This window comes from Electrona antarctica (genome assembly GCF_951216825.1).
Source record: "Electrona antarctica genome assembly, chromosome: 4".
Lineage (NCBI taxonomy): Eukaryota > Metazoa > Chordata > Actinopteri > Myctophiformes > Myctophidae > Electrona > Electrona antarctica.
The window spans coordinates 60,818,859-60,823,858 of NC_136809.1; positions in this window are offsets into that span (position 1 = coordinate 60,818,859).

Sequence of the window (5,000 nt, forward strand, 5' to 3'; positions counted from 1 at the left end):
TGTTCAGGGTGGTATGGCCGTAAGCGACGGCAGAGGAGGCCGGCACGGCTCATGTACATAGCAGATGGCTTTGGCCAATGGCTTTCATGAAAAAGCTTACGGCACCTGGTATTCCCAGGCAGTCTCCCATCCAAGTACTGACCAGGCCCTACCCTGCTTAGCTTCCGAGATCGGACGAGATCGGGCGTGTTCAGGGTGGTATGGCCGTAAGCGACAGCTGAGAAGGCCGGCACGGCTCATGTACACAGCAGATGGCTTTGGCCAATGCCTTTCATGAAAAGGCTTACGGCACCTGGTATTCCCAGGCAGTCTCCCATCCAAGTACTGACCAGGCCCTACCCTGCTTAGCTTCCGAGATCGGACGAGTTCAGGGTGGTATGGCCGTAAGCGACAGCAGAGGTGGCCGGCACGGCTCATGTACACAGCAGATGGCTTTGGCCAATGCCTTTCATGAAAAAGCTTACGTGGAGTATGCAAGCTTGCAGATCTGCTATTTTCATAACATTTCAAAAATGACAAAAGTGGCCCATCCACATGCATGCTTGTAGGTAGCCATTTTCAACAACTTCCGTTGGTCGCAGAGGCTCGGGATTGCCACCGTTGGAAAGCTCGCACCTGAGATAGGGGGGGGGGGGGGGGGGGGGGAGTGGAGGTGCATGGGCGTCGGTAGTGGGGGTGGGGTAGGCGTTGTTAAAATGTTTAAAAAGTGGAAAAACTGGGACGCTTTGGAGAAGCACAAGGGGGCGCTGCTGTGCAGCAAGCCCTCGGCCGTGCCCCGCCCACATTGGGGGCGTTGTTTTAAAATGTGGGTGTGGCCTATCAGAGCGTAGAACAACTCTGGTCTCTAGATAGATAGATAGAATACTTTATTGGCGGTTTAAGAAAATTACAGAAAATGACATCATTTTAAAAAACGCCAAATGGACTTAGACACAAAAAAGCCTTCGCTTGTTTCCATTGTGGTCCACTTTGAAACATGAAACTATACACAAACATACTGTACAAACAAAAACAACCATGGAACATATAATAAATAATCCTTATATATAAGGCTGGGAGCTATATACATAGGACAAGAGGTACCCTGAGAGAATAGTCCAGAGCATGGGAGATGGGCTATCCAGGGTCGGAAGCTAACTATGACCAGTTAGTGTGTAGATGGAGCCATGATTTCAGGTCTTTCCTAAATCTTGCAATAGAATTTAGGGATTTCAGGGCTGGAGGGAGTGCATTCCACAGAGTAGTGGCTGCGTAGTAAAAAGCATTTTTTCCCTTGAGTGTCCTGAAACTGGGGGGAACTAGATCATATGGACTTCCTCTGGTTGAGTACCTGTGAGCATCCCTCACTCTGGGCAGGTAGCCCAGCAGGTACTTAGGAACAGAGGCATCTAGGATCTTGAAGACCAGACACAATGAGAGCTGAGATACTCTCTCCTCCACTCTTAGCCATCCCAGGCTACTAAAGTGGGCAGAGGTAAGATGAGACCTGGGGTTCAATTTTAGTAGTAACCTCACAAGCTTGTTTTGGGAGGTCTGCAGCTTTGTTTTCAATAGCTTGGAGATACCTCTGTACCATGAAGTACAAGCATAGTCAAAGTGGCACTGGATGAGGGCACCGGCCAAGATCCTCATAGCACTGCTGTTGACATAAGGGGATATCCTGCCCAAGAAACGAGTTCTCTGGTTGACCTTTGAGATCACTTTCATTGCCATTTTTTCACCCGTGAGTTTGTTATCTAGTATACAACCCAAGTAAGTGACCTCTTCCCTATTTGTGACCACACTGTCACCCACTCTAACTGTGAAGCCCGGGGACTTGTTGAGGTTATGACTTGAACCAAACAGAATAGACTCAGTTTTCCCAAGGTGCAGTGACAATTTGTTGTCGGAGAGCCAAAGACAGATGCTACCGAGCTCTGTGCTGAGTACTCTCTCGACCTGCGACTTATCTTTGTCCGAGACCAGGAGAGCTGAGTCGTCTGCGAACAAGAACAGATTGCATTTACATGCCGAGTTCATGTCGTTTACATAAATTAGAAACAGTAGAGGCCCTAGGATGCTCCCTTGGGGGACCCCACACTCTACTGGGAGGGAAGTAGACAGGGTACCATTCACATCGACCACCTGTTTCCTTCCCTCAAGGTAAGATCTCACCCAGTTTAACGATGGGCCATCAAAACCGATTGCCTTCAGCTTGTTTAGCAGTATGGAGTGGTTCACAGTGTCAAAAGCCTTTTGAAGGTCCAGCATGACCATGCCGCAGTACTTGCCTGAGTCAACCTCACGTCTGATGCTATCAGTCAAGTATAACAGACATGTATCAGTGGAGTGAGATTTTCTGAAGCCTGACTGGAATTCAAAAAGAAGCTTGTTATTAAGCAGATATGAATTTATCTGTTCATATACTAGTCTCTCTATGACCTTTGAGATGGAACAAAGGATGGACACAGGGCGGTAGTTCCCAGGGTCCAACTTGCTACCCTTTTTATAGAGAGGAACTACTCTTGCAAGTTTGAATTCCTGTGGGACATGGCCCTGTCTGATGGACAGGTTTGTAATGTGAGCCACAACGGGGGCAATAGAAACCGCTGCATCTCTGAGGAACCTAGTGGGGATACCATCATGGCCAGTAGCCTTAGTTGGCTGTAAGGCGCTGAGTTTTAGTAACACGTCCTCTGTTGATACGGACGAGATTTTGAAGCTGTCCTCAACAGCACCAAGACTTTTGTAAAAAGATCTTATATGCTGCTCTCCATAAAGGCCTGAATGGGAGGGCAACTTGTCCACCAGTGTGGAAGCTATGGTTGTGAAGAAACCATTTAGGCAGTTAGCCACGTTCAGCTTATCAGAGATGAGCGAGCCATTTATTTTAATGTTGAGATTTGTGATCTTTGTTTTGAGCCTGTTGTTACAGCCCAGTTCCTTAAGGGACTTCCAAAGTTTTTGGGGCTTTTTCTTGTTTTCTTCAATTTTCTCATTGAAGTAGGTTTGTTTGGCTGTCTTGATCATGCCATTGACCTTGTTACGCAATTGTTTGCAATTGTCGAACAGCTGCTCATCTCTGTTTTTTCGGAACTTGGCATAACTCTCATTTCTTATTTTCATGGCCATTAGGATGTCGGCATTCATCCATGGTTGAGTTCTCGCTTTCGCCCTAATGACTTTCATGGGAGCCAGGCTGTCAACCACTGATAGAAAGGCAGATTTAAAACGAGACCAGGCCTCTTCTGTAGATGTACAGTTAAGGACGTTTGACCAGTCCAGATTCTCCAGAGCTGTATTTAATGCTTCACAGGTGTAGTTTTTTAATGATCTGAATCTGATTGTGTTATGACAATTGACTGCAGATTTGTGAAGTTTGCGAGTACAATAAATGATATCATGATCACTTATACTGCACTGTATGACACCGCTTCTGGAGATCTTGGTCAGGTCATTTGTCAAGATGAGGTCTAAGATGGTTTGAGAGTCAGGGCATACCCTTGTATATTGAGAAATCAACTGAACCAGGTTATGCAGGCTACAGTAATTTCGGAAGGACTTGTAGATTGCTGTGTCTTTTACCAAAATATTGGTGTTGACGTCGCCAATCAAGATTGCCCCCGAACATCCTATGTCAGTTGATACATCATCTAACAGGTTGTAAAAGGTGGATTGGGAGGGAGGTCTATACAGAGCCCCAATCAAGAAGGGTTTTGTTTTGGGGAGGTTGATATCAAGCCAAACTGCTTCAATGTCCTTGTTGTCCATCTCGGACCGGACGTTGAAGCTGATATCAGCTCTGACATAGACACAGACTCCTCCTCCATTGCGATCTCTGTCCTTTCTGATGACTGTATAGTTTTCTATCTCTATCTCGGTGTCCTTGATGGAATCATCAAGTCTAGTTTCAGAAAAGGAAATGATACCAACCCTGCCATTGTCAAACATGTCTCTGACTTGATCAATGTATAGTACGAGACTACGTATGTTCAAATGAACAATATGTAACCCTCTAGCCGAAAAAATGTCCACAATGTCCTCAATAGTGTTCGTACTGTTCAGATTGTCCTCCAAAGGCATGCATGAATGTGTGGGGGCGGGGAAGGGTGTTGAGGGGAGGGTAGGGGACACAGGACGAGACACAGGACCAGGATTTCGTTCGATATTGCCAGATAAAATTAGCAAAAGAATGATTAAGCATCGTTTTCTGTTGTGTGCAACTACACGGTCTTTGTTGTCATGAGATGACCCCAGCTTGGTATTTATTTGACACTGAAAACAATCCTGTAGTATCATAAGAGCTGGTAGGTGTGCATAGTAGGCAAGATTATAACTCATAGAGTTAGCAACAGACACCAAAAAAAAAGCTGAAAGGATTCTGAGTGGAACATGTTCTTTTGCAAGTTGCACTCACCCCAGGTGACAGCTCCAGTTTGTAGTTTGGTGTGGGGGTAGGAGACCCCGCATCCTGGGAAGTTAAAAAGATAAGAACTAGTAAAGGAATAAAAGTGTGTGGTAAAAAGGATAGGGGGGGCATCCTTGCCTCCCGACGTGTGGCTAGTTACCTGGCTAAAAACGAGCCAACCTAGCCACGTAAGCTGACGGACCGATGGGAGCAAAGTGCTAGCCTCCTGGCTAAAGACGAGCCAAAACTAGCCTCTGCAACTGGCCGGGAAAAAAAAAGAATGAAGGCTCCGATGAGATGCTGGCGAGGGATCGGAGTCTGGCAGAGGACACGGCCCCGCAGGCGCTCGCTCCGTCTGTAGCTCAAGGCTCGCTCCAATCACAGCTCCAGGCTCGCTCCAGCCGCAGCTCCCGCCCGGCTTGCTCCAACCGCAGCTCCCGGTACAGCGCCGCTAATGCCGCTGACGGGCTGTCGTCCCGGTCCGGAGATGTCGGGGGATCCGTCCGGATCCGCTGACCGATGGCTGGAGAACGTCAGAATGCTCGACGCTAGTCCGAAGCGCCGGCGACAGGTACTCAAAGGAGCAGGTTAGCCACCCGGCTAATGGAACTTG